Source organism: Anomaloglossus baeobatrachus, chromosome 1 (assembly GCF_048569485.1).
Source record: "Anomaloglossus baeobatrachus isolate aAnoBae1 chromosome 1, aAnoBae1.hap1, whole genome shotgun sequence".
Lineage (NCBI taxonomy): Eukaryota > Metazoa > Chordata > Amphibia > Anura > Aromobatidae > Anomaloglossus > Anomaloglossus baeobatrachus.
This window is the reverse complement of record NC_134353.1, coordinates 651909675-651930180: the sequence shown is the minus strand read 5'-3', so window position 1 is coordinate 651930180 and position 20506 is coordinate 651909675. Positions and strand designations below refer to the sequence as shown.

Genomic DNA, 20506 nt, shown 5'->3' with positions numbered 1-20506 from the left:
GGTAATTAGTGTGGGAAGATATTATGCGGGGTGTTCTGTCTTTCTGTGACCACCTGATGGTGCCAGGGCGTCACACATATGCGACAGTTTTGTGTGTTCACCATTCCATTCAGGTAAAAATGCTCTTCATTGCACCACAGAACATTCCGTGGCCAATTGCCATCCACTTCCACTTTTGCCAGAAACATGAATGCAAATGTCATGCGGGTATCATTGTCACAAGGAAGAAGTTGTTGATGATGGCAAATTTTGTACAGGTATGCCCGCAAGTCATTTCAGAGAACTTTCCATACTGTGCAGTATGGGTGCCCCAGTTGCCTGGAAAAACTGTGTGCACTGCTGTTCCCCAGCAGGGTTGTTCGTGCCCTGTTCCACGACAGCAGTGGCAATGTCCTCCACAACCTCTCTGCTTACCGGTTGTCGCCCGCGCCCTGGCTGAACACTCAGTAACTATGTTGCCTCAAAACGTGTCATCATCTGTCTCAGCGAATTGACAGCCATTGGACCGCTACGTGTGTGAAGGTCTTTCAAACAACGAAAGGCTCTCAGTGCAGCTATAGCATTCCTGGCAATCTCATAAAACAACCGCACTAACAGTTCACGATCCGACAAAGAGAAAGGCATCTTGCAGAGTGAGTTGCAAAGCATTCACTGTACAGTGCCACTTATTCACCTGGTGGGGAGTTTAGGTATAAGTTTTTTTTTAAGATGCCTTCTGTTTCCCCATGCCTTGAATAGCATACATACCAATTTTCAGCCAATTCTGTCCACTGGGTCAAATCTGCATATGGCTCCAAACACCTTAAGGGTACTTTCACACTTGCGTTCAGCGCATTCTGCCACTATGGAGAATAGCGCAGTCCGTTAACGCACTGCGCTACTCTCCATAGACTTGTATTGATGACGCACTGTAACACAAGTGTCTGCGTTGTATCCGCTGGACAACGCTGCATCATTAATTTGACGCAGCGTCGGGTGGAGGGAACACTGCATGTAGTGTTTTTTGGGTCGTTAAAATATCGCACCTTGATGGATTCCGTTAGAATCCGCCAAGGTGTCTAATGATTGTTTATGGGGGCAGATTCCGCCGCAATGTACTAAGCAGTGGAATCCGCTGACGGATCCCGTCACGTTCTACTGTGCATGCTCAGCATGTCCAGCAGAATGATCTAAATCATTTAAAATCACTCCTGGTCTCTCTCCCCCCTCTCCCCCCCACTCTCACACTCACCGATCACCGAAGCGGCACTGCACGACTGTCACAAAGCTCTGGCGGCTTCTCCTGCTTTTGAAAATACCGGCCGCTCATTATTCCATCTAGTATTCACTGCTTTCCCCGCCCACCGGCGCCTATGATTGGTTGCAGTCAGACACGCCCCCATGCTGAGTGACAGCTGTCTCACTGCAACCAATCACAGCCGCCGGTGGACGGGTCTATATCGTGCAGTACAATAAATAAATAAATAATTGAAAAAAAACGGCATGCGGTTCCCTCTAATTTTGATGCCAGCCAAGATAAAGCCACACAGCTGAAGGCTGGTATTCTCAGGATGGGTAGCCCCACGTTATGGGGAGCCCCCCAGCCTAAAAATATCAGCCAGCAGCCACCCAGAAGTGCTGCATCCATTAGATGCGACAGTCCCGGGACTCTAACAGGTTCATCCCGAATTGCCCTGGTGCGGTGGCAATCGGGGTAATAAGAAGTTAATGGCAGCCCATAGCTGCCCCTAAGTCTTAGGTTAATCATGGCAGGCGTCTCCCCGAGATACCTACAATGATTAACCTGTAAGTGAAAGTAAATAAACACATACACCCGAAAAATACTTTATTTAGAATAAAAGACAAAAAAAACACCCGCTTTCACCACTTTATTAAAATCCCCAAATACCTCTCTAGGTCCGGCGTAATCCACGAGGTCCCGCAACGCATCCAGCTCTGCTACATGAAGCTGACAGGAGCGACAGTAGAACACTGCCGCTCACTGTGAGCTCCACGCAGAAACTGAAGGGAGACATGCTGTCAGCGGGGACGTCACTGAGGTAGTGCCGGTGTGTGCGGTGATACTGAGTGCAGTAGTGCCGGGGTGTGTGCGGTGACGATGGGTGCGGTAGCACGGGGATGATGGGAGCGGTAGTGCCGGTGTGTGCGGTGATGATGGGGGCGGTAGTGCCGAGGTGTGTGCAGTGATGATGATGGGGCGGTAGTGCCGGTGTGGCGGTGATGATTATGGGGGCGGTAGTTCCAGGGTGTGTGCGGTGATGATGATGGGGGGCGGTAGTGCTGGGGTGTGTGCGGTGATGATGAGTGCGGTAGTGCCTGTGTGTGTGTGGGGATGATGGGAGCGGTAGTGCCGGGGTGTGTGCGATGATGAGGAGTGCAGTAGTGCCGGGGTGTGTGCAGTGATGATGCTGGGGGTGGTAATGCCAGTGTGTGTGGTGGTGATGATGGGGGCTGTAGTTCCGGGGTATGTGCAGTGATGATGATGGGGGCTGTAGTGCCAGGGTATGTGTGGTGATGATGGGGGCTCTCTCTCGGCTTAACGCAACGCATTATTTCACAGGAATCCGTTGCCTTTATATGACACTATTTACAACGCATCTGTCACATGCATCACACAACGCATTGTGACGGATGCCATTCAACGCAAGTGTGAAAGTAGCCTTAGTTATTTTATGGCCACCTTTTATATGTGGGCTCCAACTACTCCCCATCAAGGATTTTAGGAAAATGATGATAGGGCAATTTGAAATCAAATGCTCATTACTTTCGTCCCTGTAGATAAGCTTACTTCTTTCCTCCCCATAGAGAACACCTAAATTCTTGCCCAAGCACTAATATGTACAGGGAGTCAGGAAAGATAGTGGTTCACTGTTGACTAAAGGTGGTGTCACACACAGCGACAACGACAACGATGTCGCTGCTACGTCACCATTTTCTGTGACGTTGCAGCGACGTCCCGTCGCTGTCGCTGTGTGTGACATCCAGCAACGACCTGGCCCCTGCTGTGAGGTCGCCGGTCGTTGCTGAATGTCCAGTTTAATTTTTTGGTCGTCGCTCTCCCGCTGTGACGCACACATCACTGTGTGTGACAGCGAGAGAGCGACGAAATGAAGCGAGCAGGGAGCAGGAGCCGGCTTCTGGCAGCTGCGGTAAGCTGTAACCAGGGTAAACATCGGGTAACCAAGGGAAGACCTTTCCCTGGTTACCCGATATTTACCTTCGTTACCAGCGTCCGCCCTCGCTGCCAGTGCCGGATCCTGCTCTCTGCACATGTAGCTGCAGTACACATCGGGTAATTAACCCGATGTGTACGGTAGCTAGGAGTGCAGGGAGCCAGCGCTAAGCGCGGCTCCCTGCTTTCTGCACATGTAGCACAGCGTTGTTATGATCGCTGCTGCTTCTGCTGTGTTTGACAGCTGAGCAGCGATCATAACAGCGACTTACAAGGTTGCTGTTACGTCAAAGAAATTGGTGACGTAACAGCGACGTCGTTGTCGCTGTCGCTATGTCTGAACCCAGCTTAATTCTGCCAACAACTATCTAGATGTAAAGTTCCTTAGCACAGAGATAGCAGGGATCTGAGTGGATAAAGTACTAACGTTAAGGCCACCGTTTCTGTGACGTAGCAGCGATCTCGTTATGTGTGACACCTACCAGCGATCAGGCCCCTGCTGTGAGATCTCTAGTTGTTGCTGAATGGTTGAGACCATTTTCTTCAAAGGCGATGTCCTGCTGGGCAGGACGCATCTCTGTGTTTGACGCCTACCAACGACCTCCTAACACAGTCCCAACGCCCGCCGAGATCGTTATACAGGTCGCTGATTGTTACTGCGTCGTTGGTAAGGTCTGACTGTGTGACATCTCACCAGCGACCTCCCACAGACTTACCCGCAAACCTTAACAGGTCACATCGTTTTTGGGATCGCTGGTAAGTCGTTAAATGTGACGGGGGCTTTATACTGAATCTTTTATTACTCACTTGTATACTGTATATCAGTCGGCCCAGCTCCTCTTGGTCTATAACCGGGTAAGCACAGATAGGACTGCAGAGACATCTTTACAAGTTCCTTTTCAGACAATATTCCTGCAAATAGTGTTTGTGATTTAGTAGAGTAAATTAAATGGAAGTACAGTGCAATATTACTGAGGTTTATGATCACTTTTATTTTATGACAGAATGTTTGCTCCTATGTGTAGAGGAATGGGATGCATGAGAGGAATGAGCATTAAGACTATTGGAGATTATCAGTAGACAGAAAAGGCATGCAAGAAAGACAAAGGGGACAATCTTTCTCAACATAGCTTATATTTACAAACTGGACCTTAAAGTGTTATGAAGTACATAAGAAAAAAATAAATGAAGCATTATAACAATGCAGTAAAAGATTTTGGTCAAAATCCAGACAGTCTGTCTACTCAATTATAAACAAACGTCATGTCCTGCAGCTTCAGAAACCCTGGAAGTCAGTAGTTTAGCAGATATTGATATAAACCATGCTGGTTAATGATGCACACAACCAGGGTCGGACTGCAGCCTCTGGGGCCCACAGGAGGAATTGGCCCACACTACTACTATATGGAAACACCTGTTAGCCATTATCCCCATTATAGTGGAGCGTCAACTTTATACTACAGGTGGCTCCTTCGTTATTTAGGTTAAAAAAAAGAACTAGGTCCATCTAGTTCAACCTTCCTCCACCAATTATACATTTGTCCACTAAATTATCTATAACCGACAATGTTATGTGTACTGAGGAAATCATCCAGCCTTTTTTTTAAAAGTTGCTATAGTGTCTGCTATTAGTACTTCTTGCGTTAGGGCATTCAACGATCTGACTATAAAGAACCCTTTCCTATTTAGCTGCCAAAATCGCCTTTCTTCCACCCACAGTGAGTGTTCCCTGGTCCTTAGTATTGTCTTTGGAAGTAATAGGTCATGTGCCAATCCTTTATATTGACCACACATTCCATTCCTTGCAATAATCTACCGTGTTTCCCCGATAGTAAGACACCCCCGATAGTAAGACGTAGCGGGGGTTTTGGGGGGGTCGGCTAATGTAAGACGTACCCCGAAAGTAAGACGTAGTAAAAATTTATTTATTTATTTTCCTCTTTACAGTACAGTTACAGCGGCCGAGCGCTCAGCTGAGCGCCCTGACATGCCGCCGGCAAAGCGCTCAGCTGAGCGCCCTAACATGCCGGCGGCCGAGCGCTCAGCTGAGCACCCTGACATGCCGCCGGCAAAGCGCTCAGCTGAGTGCCCTGACATGCCGCCGGCAAAGCGCTCAGCTGAGCACCCTGACATGCCGCCGGCAAAGCGCTCAGCTGAGCGCCCTAACATGCCGGCGGCCGAGCGCTCAGCTGAGAGCCCTGACATGCCGCTGGCAAAGCGCTCAGCTGAGCGCCCTGACATGCCGCCGGCAAAGCGCTCAGCTGAGCGCCCTAACATGCCGGCGGCCGAGCGCTCAGCTGAGAGCCCTGACATGCCGCTGGCAAAGCGCTCAGCTGAGCGCCCTGACATGCCGCCGGCAAAGCGCTCAGCTGAGCGCCCTAACATGCCGGTGGCCGGGCGCTCAGCTGAGCACCCTGACATGCCGCCGGCATGGGACAGCTCTCAGCTGAGAGCCCTGACATGCCGGCGGCAAAGCGCTCAGCTGAGCGCCCTAACATGCCGGCGGCCGAGCGCTCAGCTGAGCACCCTGACATGCCGCCGGCATGTGACAGCTCTCAGCTGAGAGCCCTGACATGCCGGCGGCAAAGCGCTGAGCGCTTTGCCGGCGGCATGTCAGGGCGCTCAGCTGAGAGCTGACACATGCCGGCGGTCTGGCGCTCAGCTGAACGCCCTGACATGCCGGCGGCTTAGCGCTCAGCTGAGAGCTGACACATGCCGGCGGTCTGGCGCTCAGCTGAACGCCCTGACATGCCGGCGGCTTAGCGCTCAGCTGAGAGCTGACACATGCCGGCGGTCGGGCGCTCAGCTGAGCGCTCGGCTACCGAGAAATGTTGAGATGTTGCAGTAATGTTGTCCGTGGTCCATCAGGACCATGGACAACATACAAAATCACACAGCCTCAGTGCCCTAATGTGCAGCCGCTGGTGGTTAAGTTTCCTTAACTTGCGGTACACTTAGGGCGCAATCGCGGCAAGTCCCCATACGGTACATTGCATGGAGACTTGCTGCGATTGCTGTGGGATTTTTTCCAATATAAGACATACCCCGAAAGTAAGACATAGTGGCACTTTTGGGGGTAAAAAGAAAGTAAGACACTGTCTTACTTTCGGGGAAACACGGTAGTTACCCGCCGTTGAACTGACTCTAACTTCTGAATATCTTTTTTAAAATGTGGAGTCCAAAACTGGATTTCACATTCTAGATGTGGTCTAACAAGTGATTTATGCAGGCCTAACAATACATTGGGATCACGGGATTTAATCTTTTTTTTTTTATACACCCTAAAATCTTGTTTGCTTTTGCAGCTGCTGCTTGACATTGAGTGCTGCTGCTCAGCTTACTTGTAACCAGAATCCCCAAGTCATTCTTCTGTTCTGTAGTCCTGAGTTTACTTCCATTTAATGTATATGCAGCAATAAGATTACTCTGTCCTAGGTGCATTACTTTACGTTTATCTACATTAAATCTCATTTGCCAACTGTCTGCCCATTCTGACATCTTATCCAGATTATCCATGGATGGATGCTATCTGGTCTAGAGAATAATCAATGTTCAATTTGCTCAGATGCATACTTCTTCTTGTGTTAAATAATTTATATCAAGTGGTAAACATTGTTTTTTATCTTGTTGAACGATCTGGAACAGTCAGTTCATTAATGAACACAGATGTTCTCTTGGTTAATATCTCAGCCTTTTCTTTGTCCTCTATAAATACCTCATTATTATCTTTTATAATACTGATATCATTGGTTACGGAAGAATTTCTAAACTACTGAAAGTTCTAGGTGAGTACTGTTGGAGCCATAATTTGGGAGTGGAAAGAGAATAATTTCCCCATAAACCGGCCATGATCAGGTACTCACTGCAAGATTTCAGACAGTGGAGTGGAAAGAATTATCAGAAAAGTTGACAAAAAGTCAATGACCACCAATGGAGATCTAGAGAAATACTTGAAGTCAGCAGGTACAATTGCTTCAAAGGCAACAATAACTAATGCACTCAACCTCCATTAACTGTATGCACACTTGCCATGCAGGACCCCATAGCGAAATAAAAAGAGAAAATAATATCTCCGTTCTATGTCCTCGGATATCTATTGGAGGACATAGATTGGAGAAGCAGGAAGCTCATTTGCATATTTCCAGTGAATTCTGGGAAGAGGAGAAGAGTCGCCGTAAGCTGATCGATTGCTGGGACTTGCCGGGTCTCGCTGTTTGAGGACATCGCAAAACCTTTCGCCTGTCACACGCTACATCAGCAATATGGAAGAGAAGAGAAGAGAATCCACATGGTCACCTGCAACACATGCTACATGTTTACGGATCTGCCGCACAAAAAAATCCAACTTCACCTGTCAAAAGTGCAAACTTGTTGCCCTCTTAGAGGAAAAGGTGCAGGGACTGGAAGAAAGAATAGAAACTTTAAAGCTAATTAAAGAACATGAGGACTTCTTGGACGAGACAGAAGCAACCATTCATGATATGGAAAGTGAGAAAAGCTTCAGAACACATACAGAGGCTGAAAAGTGGACACATGTGACCAAAAGAAGCCAGCGTATCAAGTGGTCGTCACCACCCACACAGCTTAGCAACCAATATGAAGCCCTCATGCTGGAGAACTAAAATGGCACAGCTCAGGATGATACCATATCTACAGGAGAAGACACAGTATCATCAAAAGAAGTTAGGCTATGTGCGCACATTGCGTAAATACATGCAGTTACGCTGCGCTTTGTAGCGCAGCGTAACTGCATGCGTCCTGCGTCCCCTGCACAGTCTATGGAGATTGTGCAGGGGCCGTGCGGACGTGGCGTTTTAGAGCGCAGCGCTTCGGCTTCTGCCGAAGCGCTGCGTTCTAAGAAGTGACATGTCACTTCTTCCGTGCGCTTTGCCGGCAGCTCCTGCTCTGTCTATGGCAGGAGCTGCAGGCAGAGCGCATGGAATTGGCTTTTTTTTTTTTCACTACGGGCATTTCTGCAGCGATTTAAAGCGCACATGTGCTCTTCAGATCGCTGCAGAAATTTCTGCAGTGACTGTACGCAACGTGCGCACATAGCCTTACTTTGTCAACAAAAGCAGAAACAAAAGACACTCAAAAGCACTCAGGAGCAACAAGCAGTGCGTCCAGAAAGAAAAGAAGAATGGTAGTTATGGGCGACTCACTACTAAGAGGCACGGAGGCAACTATCTGCAGGCCGGACATAACCGCAAAAATCAAGGATGTGGCCAACAGGATACCAACTATCCTCGGATCCAAGGACGAATACCCGTTCCTATTGATACATGTAGGAACAAACGACACGGCAAGAAATGATCTACCAACTATTTGTGAAGACTTTGAAATTCTGGGGAAGAAAATAAAGGAACGGAACGTACAGGTTGTTTTCTCATCAATCCTCCCAGTCGATGGCCATGGTGTCAGAAGATGGAATAGGATATTAGATTTGAACAACTGGCTACGACGATGGTGCCAGCAGCAAGGATTTGGATTCCTGGACCATGGAGTGAATTACCTCTACGATGGACTTCTCGCAAGAGACGGGATACACCTCACAAAACCTGGGAAACACACGTTCGCCAGAAGGCTTGCCACACTCATCAGGAGGGCTTTAAACTAGAAGAAGAGGGGATGGGAGAAAAAACAGCAGACAAGAACATGCAGCAGAAGGACAAACTAATCAAGGATACTAGATGCTGTAAAGAGGACCCAAGACAGGGTACTAAGAAGGAAGCTAAGAAAAGGGGAGCAAAACTTCTTTCCTGCATGCTGACCAATGCAAGAAGCCTGACCAATAAGATGGAAGAACTGGAGCTGGTAATGTATGAGGAAAAATACGACATAGTAGGAATAACTGAGACATGGTTAGATGACAGTTATGACTGGGCGGCTAACCTGCAAGGATATGAATTGTTTAGGAGGGATCGTGAGAAAAGGAAAAGGGGGTGGAGTCTGTCTATATATAAAGTCCAGTTTAAAGCCCAGACTAAGAAAAGATATTCAAGAGGGAAATGAAGAGGTGGAGTCTCTATGGGTGGAGATACAAGGAGGGAAAACTAATAAAATCCTCATAGGGGTTTGTTATAAGCCACCAAATATAACAGAAACCACTGAAAATGTATTATTGAAACAAATAGACAAAGCAGCAAATCACAATGAGGTGATTATTATGGGGGACTTCAACTACCCCGATATAGACTGGGAAACTGAAACCTGCGTATCTCAGAAAGGAAACCAGCTTCTGTCAGTAACTAAGGATAATTATCTGTCCCAACTAGAGGGGCAGCCCTTCTGGACTTAATTTTAAGCAACAGGCCAGATAGAATAACAGACGTACGAGTGGATGGGCACCTAGGGAACTGTGACCACAATATAATACAATTCCACTTGTCCTTCAGTAAGGTGCCTTGGAGGGGGGTTACAAAAACACTGAATTTCAAGAAAGCAAAGTTTGATCAGCTTAGAGAAGACCTTCGCCAAATTGATTGGGACAATGTCCTCAAAAATGGGAGCACAGAAAATAAGTGGGAAATTTTTAAATCGGTATTAAACACCCACTGCGAGCGAGCCATACCATACGGAAATAAAAGGGCTAGGAACAGGAGAAAACCAATGTGGCTAAATAAGGATGTAAAAGGGGCAATGAATAATAAGAAAAAGGCATTTAAAAAGCTAAAACAAGAAGGCAGCGAAGAAGCATTAAAAATATATAGAGAAAAAAATAAAATGTGTAAAAAACAAATACATTTAGCAAAAGTAGAAACTGAGAGACTCATTGCTAAGGAAAGCAATACAAATCCCAAACTATTCTTTAATTATATAAACAGAAAAAAGATTAAAATTGATGGTGTTGGCCCTTTAAAGAATAATGAGGGTAAAATCATAGAAAGAGATGTGGGAAAAGCAAATGTTTTAAATACTTTTTTCTCAACTGTGTTCACACAGGAAAATCATATGCCACGGGAAATGCAGAGTGATAATGTAAACGCTTCATTAAGTATGACCTGCCTAACCCAGGAAGAAGTGCAGAACCGACTTAGTAACAATAAAATTGACAAATCACCAGGCCCTGATGGCATTCACCCTCGGGTATTAAGGGAGTTAAGTAATGTGATAGACAGGCCTCTATTCCTTATATTTAAAGACTCTATGGAAACTGGGTCTGTTCCACTGGATTGGCGGCTAGCAAATGTGGTACCAATATTCAAAGAAGGGTGTAAAAGGGAACCTGGAAACTATAGGCCGGTAAGCTTAACATCTGTTGTGGGTAAAATGTTTGAAGGGTTTTTAAGGGATACTATTATGGAATGTCTCAATGTTAATAATTGTTTAACTCCATATCAACATGGATTTGTGAAGGATCGCTCCTGTCAAACTAACCTGATCAGCTTCTATGAGGATATAAGCTCTCACATGGACCGAGGAGAATCATTGGATGTCATTTATCTCGACTTCGGTAAAGCATTTGACACTGTCCCACATAAAAGACTGCTAAGTAAAATGAAAAAGCTTGGGCTCGGGGAAAATGTGTGTAGATGGGTAGGTAGCTGGTGTAGTGGTAGAAAACAAAGAGTGGTTATTAATGGCGCATACTCAGATTGGGCCAGGGTTACTAGTGGGGTGCCACAGGGGTCTGTGTTGGGCCCCCTACTATTTAATATATTTATTAATGATCTGGTGGATGGTTTACAAAGTAAAATATCAGTATTTGCAGATGATACAAAACAATGTAAGGTAGTTAACACAAAGGAGGACAGTTTGCAACTACAGATGGATTTGAGTAAATTGGAGAATTGGGCTGAAAAATGGCAAATGAGGTTTAACACAGATAAGTGTAAGGTTATGCACGTGGGAAGGAGAAACAGATGCTACGATTACTTACTAAATGGGAAATCGCTGGGGAAATCAGACATGGAAAAAGACTTAGGCATCTTAGTCAATAAGAATCTAAATTGGAGTGCCCAGTGTCAGGCAGCAGCCACCAAAGCAAATAGGGTGATGGGATGCATTAGAAGAGGTCTGGGGGCACGAGATGAAAACATCATTCTCCCTCTGTACAAATCACTCGTCAGACCACACTTGGAGTATTGTGTGCAATTTTGGGCACCGGTGCTCAAGAAAGACATTACTGAACTTGAAAGGGTTCAGAGGCGGGCTACTAAAATAATAAATGGAGTGGGTGCATTACAATACACAGAAAGGTTATCAAAATTAGGTCTATTTATTCTAGAAAAGAGAAGACTTAGGGGAGACCTAATAAATATGTACAAATATATTAGAGGGCCATATAGAGATCTCTCCCATGATCTGTTTGTACCAAGGACTATGACAAGAACAAGGGGGCATTCTCTTCGATTGGAGGAAATAAAATTCCTACATCAGCATAGAAGAGGGTTCTTCACGGTAAGAGCAGTGATGCTTTGGAACTCTCTTCCTGAGGAAGTGGTGATGGCCAACTCACTGAATGAGTTTAAGAGAGGAATGGATGCTTTTCTTGATAGCAAAAGTATAGAAGGTTATAAATAGCATAATCTTACAGGTAGATAGAAGAGCGAGCAAGATTATTAGAGGAATGGGTGGGCTGCAACACCAAGACAGGTTATTAAACTTGGGGTTATTTAGTTTGGAAAAACAAAGGCTTAGGGGGGATCTAATCACAATGTATAAACATATGAGGGGACAGTACAGAGACCTTTCCAAAGATCTCTTTACACCTAGGCCTGCGACTGGAACATGGGAGCATCCGCTACGTCTCGAGGAAAGAAGGTTTAATCATAACCACAGACGAGGATTCTTTACTGTACGAGCAGTGAGACTATGGAACTCTCTGCCGCATGGTGTTGTAATGAGTGATTCACTACTAACATTTAAGCAGAGCCTGGACGCCTTTCTTGAAAAATATAATATTACCAGTTATGTATATTAGATTTTATGACAGGGTATTGATCCAGGGAACTATTCTGATTGCCGTATGTGGAGTCAAGAAGGAATTTTTTTCCCCATTGGAGCTTATTTGACACATTGTTTTTTTTTTGCCTTCCTCTGGATCAACATGTTAGGCTACGGGTTGAACTAGATGGACTTAGGCGGGCTTTGCACGCTGCGACATCGGTAACAATGTGTTACCGATGCTGGAGCGATAGTCCCGCCCCCGTCGCACGTGCAATATCTAGTGAAAGCTGCCGTAGCGATTATTATCGCTACGGCAGTTTCACACGCACATACCTGCCGTGCGACGTCCCTCTGGCCGGCGACCCGCCTCCTTCCTAAGGGGGCGGGTCGTGCGGCGTCACAGCGACGTCACACGGCAGGCGGCCAATTGAAGTGGAGGGGCGGAGATGAGCAGGATGTAAACATCCCGCCCACCTCCGTCCTTCTCATTGCAGCCGGCGGCAGGTAAGGAGATGTTCCTCGCTTTTGCGGCTGCACACACAGCGATGTGTGCTGCCGCAGGAGCGAGGAACAACATCGCACCTGTCGCTGCACCGGCATTATGGAAATGTCGGAGGCTGCAGCGATGATACGATAACGACGCTTTTGCGCTCGTTCATCGTATCAAAAAGGATTTGCACGTTGCGATATTGACTGCGACGCCGGATGTGCGTCACTTTCGATTTGACCCCATCGACATCGCACGTGCAATGTCGCAACGTACAAAGCCGCCCTTAGAGTCTCCCTTCAACCTTAAAAACTATGAAACTATGAAACAGGTGGGATAAGGCGATGACTAAGGGCTTACACTGAGATATTGCCATCCGCTCTTTGGAAACCTTAGCCCTATTTCTTAATCTGGCCTTCTGGGAAAAATGTGGCATTCAGAAGATTTCATTCATTCTCGGATTTGGTAAACAGGTTTTCCTTACCGAAGTCTTGTATCTATCAATTTTTACAAATTAGACATCTTTTGACTTCTTGTACTGGATGGTCTCTTGCTTTGCCTTTCTCCCCCTTGATTTCATTTCTTCGTAAGGATAATCCTGAGATATAAGGTCTTTCTTTTCTCTATAAATTACTAAATGGATGATCAGCGGAGTTAAAGTTCCCATATATGGAAAGGTGGGAAAAAGAATTGCAGTTTACATCATCTCCAATTCAATGGAGGGTAGCAGCTAAATGTGTTCAAACAACATCCTCCTGTTTAAACCATTTGGAGCAAATAAAAAAGATGCATATGGGCTGGTATCTGTGCCCTACTAGATTGGTGCATATAGTTCCAAATTACTCTCCACTTTGTTGGAGGGGATTTGTTCAGAGAGGTTCCCCTGCGCATATTTGGTGGCCGTGCCCTAAAATAACATCTTTTTGGCACTCAGTGGCTAAGTTGTTATTCTCCTTAATAGGGTTTTGAATAGACCTTAACCCTCCACTTGCATTACTAAATATAGGTTTGGATATTCTGCCCCACGAGTTGATAATGGTTGTTACTCACATTCTTACATCTGCTAGATACTGTATTGCTTTAAAATGGAAGTCTCATAATGTTTTTACTGTACAGGATTTAATTATGAGAGTTAATACCCATAATCAATATGAAGTGACTTTAGCCTCAGATTTAAGTAAAAAAACATTGGTGCTTTCCCAATGGAATATATGGGCATCCTCTCCTCTTGCTGTGTGTCTGTCCTGAAATTATGGATGTTGATATTCAGGTTGGAAATATTTGACCTGCTTTTGTATGGAAGAATTTCTAATCTACTGAAGTTTCTAGTGAGTACTGTTGGGGCCATAATTTGGGAGTGGAAAGAGCATAATTTCCTCATGAACTGGCCACGATCAGGTGCTCACTGCAAGATTTCAGATAGTGGAGGGGAAAGAATTATCAGAAGAGTTGACCAAGAGTCATTGACCACCTATTATCTAGTGATCTAGTGAAATACTTGGAGTCAATAGGTACAATTGCTTCAATTTTGGCTTTCTCACGTACATTTTGGCAAACTGCAGACTAGCTTTTTTATGTCTCTGTATCAGCAGTGGGGTCCTCCAGGGTCTCCTGCCATATTGTTTCATTTAACTCAAAATTCGACGACTATTTCATGCTGACACTGATGCACCCTGAACCTGCAAGACAGCTTGAATTTATTTGGAACTTGATTGCGCCTGCTTATACACCATTCGTACTATCTTGCATTGCAATCTTTCATAAATGTTTCTCTGGCATCCACGTCCAGGGAGATTAGCTACAGTGCCATGGGTTGTTCTTCATTATGTTGAATACCATATACTGTACAAAGAAACATCAAGATATCTGGAGATGGACTTGTAACCTTTCAATTGTTGATATGTTTCAATAATTTTAGTTCTCAAGTCCTCAGACAGTTCTTTTCTTCTCTTTCTGTTCTCCATTCTTAAGGTGGCTTTACACACTGCAACATCGCAAACGACATCGCTGTAACGTCACCGGTTTTGTGATGTTACAGCGACCTCCCCAGCGACATTGCAGTGTGTGAAACACATCAGCGACCTGGCCCCTGCTGTGAAGTTGTGATCGCTACAAATCATTCAGGACCATTCCTAGGTCCTTTGTTTCCCGCTGTGCAGCATGCATCGCTAGAAAGTTTCAGTGTGTAAAGGGGACTTTACAGCGACTTACCTTTCAAAAAGCTGCTTTACAACGTCCCCAACAACCAGCTAGGTCGCTCTGCAGGTCCGGATCGCTGTTGCGTCGTTGGCCAGATCTGCCTGTTTGACAGCTCACCAGCGACTCAACAGAGACTTGGGGAGGTCGCTATAACGTCACAAAACCGGTGATGTTACAGAGATGTCCTTTGCGATGTTGCAGTGTGTAAACCCAGCTTAAGTGTGGCATACACACTCACAATGCAAAGATTGAGTCAACTTCTCTTTTCATCAGGTTTCAGATATGATATTCATATTGCCCATACCTATTACTTGCCACATGCGAGTTTAAACAAGCATACATACATTTGACTTGCAACTATTTAGCATATGATTAGTTATGCAGATTGTTGTCATGTCACTGCATTGTTATTGTTTTGCTCCCAAAAAAAATCTAAATTTAAGTTTTTATTATTTTGTTACTATTTGGTAAATCTACCTTTGAATTCAACACTGTTTAAATCCTTCTAGGCCTGTTCTCGATCAGATTCAAGTATGTCTTGACCGAAAGCTGACCCCAGGAGTCTTCTACATGTTCCCAATGTTAGTTCATGCTGATTGACTCACTTGAGTATGTATACAGCTTTTTCTTCAACTCTATCAACAAGTGTTCGATTGGGTTGAGGTCTGGAGACTATGGAGACCATTCCAGCACCTCTATTTCATTGTCATTGAATTATTTTTATGCTTCAGGTCCTGCTGGAACACTATGTAGTCTTTTTTATACCCATAGTACCTGAGTGTACAAAGTAACTCATCTTGTAGGATATTCACATACAGCTTAGCATTGAGACCATCATCGATCCTGGTCAAATATCCAGTGCCTCTGGTTCTGAAACAACCACATATCATTAGGCGTCCACACTGAACTTGACAGCACCGTCATTTTCTTGATCAATTAGCGCATTTCTTCTTACAGACCCATTTGCACCCATCACCACCTAGTCTATTGACTTTCTTATCATTGCACCAAACCACCTGTTTCCAATCTTCTACTGTTTACTTTTTGTACTTTTTTGTCGAACTCAAGACGACATCTCTTAAACAATATTGAATTTGAGACTTCTTCACCTTTTTTCAGGCCGTCATTCCAGACACGTGTAACGTGCGTTGCATGGTACCTGCATGGACATCTGTGATCTCACTATTGTGAAGCGAACGAGCCACCTCCACTGTAGTTTTTGTAGCTGCAAAACTGACAAACCTTCTGATGAGCCAACTTGTTGAATTCAGTATTTTGCCTGCACGTCCACTTCTTGGCTTTTGAATAGCTGGCCGGACTTCATTTCGTATCCCTCCAACAGTCATGGCGCTCACATGATGCACATGATGCAGTTTACCTATCTTTGTTCAATGAGACACCGCTATTGATGAACTGGATGATGCCGTTTCTTGTTTCTTGGGAAATCTTCTTTATGGTTGCTCCTCAATTTGAACCAGTGACCTTTTGCTTCGGAATCAACCTAATAATACACTGAGCTATTAGGCTATGTCCACATGCTGCATTCTGGTTTTACAACAAAAATGCAAACTATTGACAAATGTAAACACTGCGTTTGATAAAAAAAAAAGTGGAAAAAAAGGAATGCGTTTTCGATACGTTTTCCCTGCGTTTGGGCTGCACTTTGGATAGTGCGTTTTTAAAGGAGAAATAAAATATGATAGAATAGGATTTGATAGATAGCTAGAATAGATAGATAGATAGATAGATAGATAGAGGGATAGATAGAAAAAATAAATAGAAAGAATAGATTGCTGACAGCAGACGGAGACAGAGCCATGTGATGAGAATGAACTTGGCTGAACCTTTGAGGTCAGTGCCACGACACAGGCAGTAGTGTGGGGCCTGCAGCTGTGACGTCAGCGTTTCACCCGAGTTTGTGGTCATTGCGTGGCTCTGTCTCTGTGTCGCGGCCTGATTTGCGGTCACAGATGAAGGACTCACTTGTGACCGCAAATCACCTGAATAACGTCCCACTGATCATGCAGCTCACTTCAGTTGCTGCATGGAGCTCACAGAGAGCAGTCGTGCCCTATGGCCGCTAGCCGTGACCTTCCGATGTAGAAGAGCTGGAAGAGTCGTGGCACCTCGTGTGGATTACATCGGACCTGAAAGGGTGTTTGGGGGTTAATAAAGTGGTGAAAGAGAGTGTTTTTTTTGTCTTTAATTCCAAATAAAGGATTTTTTGGGTGTATGTGTTTATTTACTTTCACTTATAGATTAATCATGGGGGGTATCTCATAGACGCCTGTCATGATTAACCTAGGGCTTAGTAGCAGCTATGGGCTTCCATTAACTCCTTATTACCCCGATTTCCACCGCACCAGGGTCATCGGTATGAGCCGGGCAAGGTCCCAGGACTGTCGCATCTAATGGATGCGGCAATTCCGTGCAGCTGTTGGATGATATTTTTAGGCTGGGGGCAGCCTAAAAATGACAGTCTGAGAATACCAGCCAGAAGGTGTGAGGCTTTATCTTGGCTGTCTCTCAATTGGGGGGGACTGCACGTCATTTTTTAAATTATTTATTTATTGTACTGCACGATATAGACCCGCCCACCGGCGGCTGTGATTGGTAGCAGTCTGACAGCTGTCATCAGCGTGAGGATGTGTCTGACTGCAACCGATCATAGGCGCCAGTGGGCGGGGGAAGCAGTGAATATGAGATGAGCCTAATGAGCGACAGGCACTTTCAGAAGCAGGAGAGGCTGCGGGAGCACTGTGACAGCCGCACCAGTGATCGGTGAGTATGAAGGAGAGAGGGAGAGGAAGAGACCGAGAGAGAGAGACCGACAGAAAGAGAGAGAGAGAAACCAAGACTGACCGAGAGAGAGAGCGAGACCGAGACCAACAGAGAGAGAGAGAGAGACCTGCGTTTTTTTTGACAAGAACGAATCCAAAATGCAATCCAAATGCAATGCAAACGTACGCTAAACATTTTGGTTGCGTTTTGACACACCTCATTCATTTCAATGAGTGGAAAATGCAACCAAAGCGCAATGAAGAAGGGACATGCTGCTTTTTTTTGCGCAACGATTTTGACAAATATTTGTCAAATAAAACGCTGCCTAAAAAAACAACGTGCAAATGGAAATTTTGACTTCTAGACTTTGTTGGGGAAGCAAAACGCATCCATTTTGACACGATGCAGTTTAAAACGCAACCAAAACGTAAGGAAAAAATGCAAACTGCACACATAGCCTTAGAGAATGTGAGAACAGGTTGTAATTTGTTGTATACAGGAAGAGAAAGATTTTTCCACCACCAGGAGCAAAACAGTAACAATACAGTGACATGACTAGAATCTTAATAACTAATCATATGTTAAATAGTTAATAGTCAAATTTATATATGAGCTAGCCAACATGATTGTTTATAAAATGAAGATAGTTTCATGCTCAAAGCTGTAGTGGATGGTGAGATATGGAGCCTGAAACTCAAATGTTCAAATTTTTTTTAACCTTTTGCTCATTGGTGTATATGTCTTTGGATCCTTACCTTCTATATTAACTCTGAATACTGCTGCATACTGTCCCCTTGACTATTGTAACGTAGCCAGGGGTAGTAGTCTTGGGTGAGGGCTACAGTTCTCAACCCGCCACGGCAAGTTACAGACACAGGGAGTTGAGTGGAGGGTGAAGTAATTGTGGAGAGGATACCTGATTGCAGTGGGACGTCCTGGTCATCAGCCGGTCTTCCTGGATCTCGTTCACAGTGTGCGACGCCACATTCAGCATTATTAGAGATGAGTCCACAACTTTTCAAAATTTCTAATACTTTACTGAACACTTGTTTTAAACATGTTGCTGACAATAGGCATTCAATTCGTAGTCCAACCTGGCTCTTCCATTACTGTTACCAATGAGGGTGGAGGTGGACGCTTCATCTCTCCCCTAGCTTTACAACCATCTAACTCCATGGCTAGAGTAACTGCATGGCTCTGTAATTAAACAAGATGACTCCTAAAGCCTCGGTCCTGCAGTGCTAGTGGCCCCGCTGTCCCGCCCCAGGGCTATGGGGTACTCGGTCCCGGGCCGTATATATACGGGGATCAGTTCACTAGGTGGCCGTTGCCCAGTTCCGTGACCCTGAGGTTTCTTTTAAAAGGGGGATTATGTACAGGGGAATGTTTATAGAGTTTGTATCGTGACTCCACTTGCGGGTTCGTGATGGAACCGCCGCTGCACAGTTTCTCACCGCTGGGGCTGGTGTTAGTGGCAGCCTGGATGTTGGGCCCTCCGCAAGTAAGGCTGGAGCCCCAGGGGGTAGGTGATGGAGTTAGGCGTGGAAAAAAGGTAGGCCACACACGGGATTGCAGTGTAACTGGGTTCTTTACTCACAGTGGTTTGGTGGCTGGTACCTGGAGGAAGGCTGTTTTTTACCACTGGTCCGCTTAGTCCCAGTGCCGGTTTGGTGACCTGGTGGCTTCTTTCCCCTGCACCCTTCTCTAGTTGGTGGGTCCTTGTGGCTTGGAGCGTCTTGGGGTCCCCTCCTTGTAGTCTCTCAGTCTTTAATCCATACGGCTGGCAGTTTGAACCCTGTAGGGTCAGTGTTCGGTTCCGGTCCCTGGTTCTCCCGTTACTGCTGGTGCCCCCGGACTTTTTGGTCAGTGAGGTCCTGGATGGTCCCCTCACTGTGCAGATTTTATCAGGTCTACCTGGAGCGTTTGCCTCACCTTGGATTCTGTACCACGTCGGTGCTATGGTTCCGGGAGCACTTCACCGGCAACCACACGCCCGGTCCCTCAGGTCACTCCCGTCAGTGGGGTTACGTCCATCTCCTTCACTTCCACCTACTCAATCCAACTCTCTGTCTGACTGTCTGTCCCCTCCCACCTGGTTGTCATCTAGTGCACTGGATCGGCTCCACCCCTGGGTGGCCATCCATTGGTTCCAAGTCTAGTCTGTCACCAGTCATTGGGGAAGGGAAAAACTGGGATTATAGTGTGTTTTGCTGTTACCGGCACTGGTCTTCCAGGATCCTGGGGGTAGGCCCTGCATCTTTGACAGGATGCAGTACCTTGTAGCTCCTGATGACTTCAGGGGCGCTACACTATCACTCAACAGCAGTCTGCTTGGCAAGTGGAGCACTCTCTGATTTCTCTATTCACCTCACCGAAGCTGTGAAGCTGTTGTCCGATCCAGTCATCTTTTTTCCTCCTCCTGCATAGTTTTCTGCCTGCTCCTTCCTCTCCACACCACACTCTCCACTCTGCTACATCTACTTCATTACTCTTCACTGACTCTCACGTTATCTCTTTAAGGCTGGGGCTGTGGGGCCCCGAGGTTCGGTGTCGGTGCAGCGGTGCATTACCTTCAGGGACTCCACGCGGCTGGATCTTGTCACAGGTAGGAACTCCTCTATGTTGATTGTCGTGACGCCACTCTCAGAATTGCGGTCAGTGGAGACCGCCACTGCAGGTTAGGGGTGCCTGGGGCTGATGGTAGGTGCAGTCAGTTGTAATAGCCTCCTGAGAGTGAGGCATGCCCCAGGGTCCCGTGTAGGTGTGTGGAACTACAAGTCGCAGAATAACTCACACGCACAAGCAGGATGTCTTTCAGGGGTTTTACTCACTGATGGTGGCAGGGTGAGTAACCCGGGCGTAGCTGGGATGAACCAGGCTGGAACCAGGTGTCCTTCAGGCTGACTTATGAGGGTGGCTACCAACTCGCCTTCCTTAGCCCGTTGTGTTTTGGGGTAACCCCTGCTTGAAGCCCTGCT

The 20506-nt window shown here is 46.0% G+C and overlaps 1 protein-coding gene across 1 annotated transcript in view; it reads right to left on the bottom strand.

Annotated features, from left to right (window-relative positions):
* Nucleotides 1-20506, bottom strand: part of NDRG2 (NDRG family member 2) — a 402510-nt gene that overhangs the window by 167015 nt on the left and 214989 nt on the right. The window lies entirely within an intron of this gene.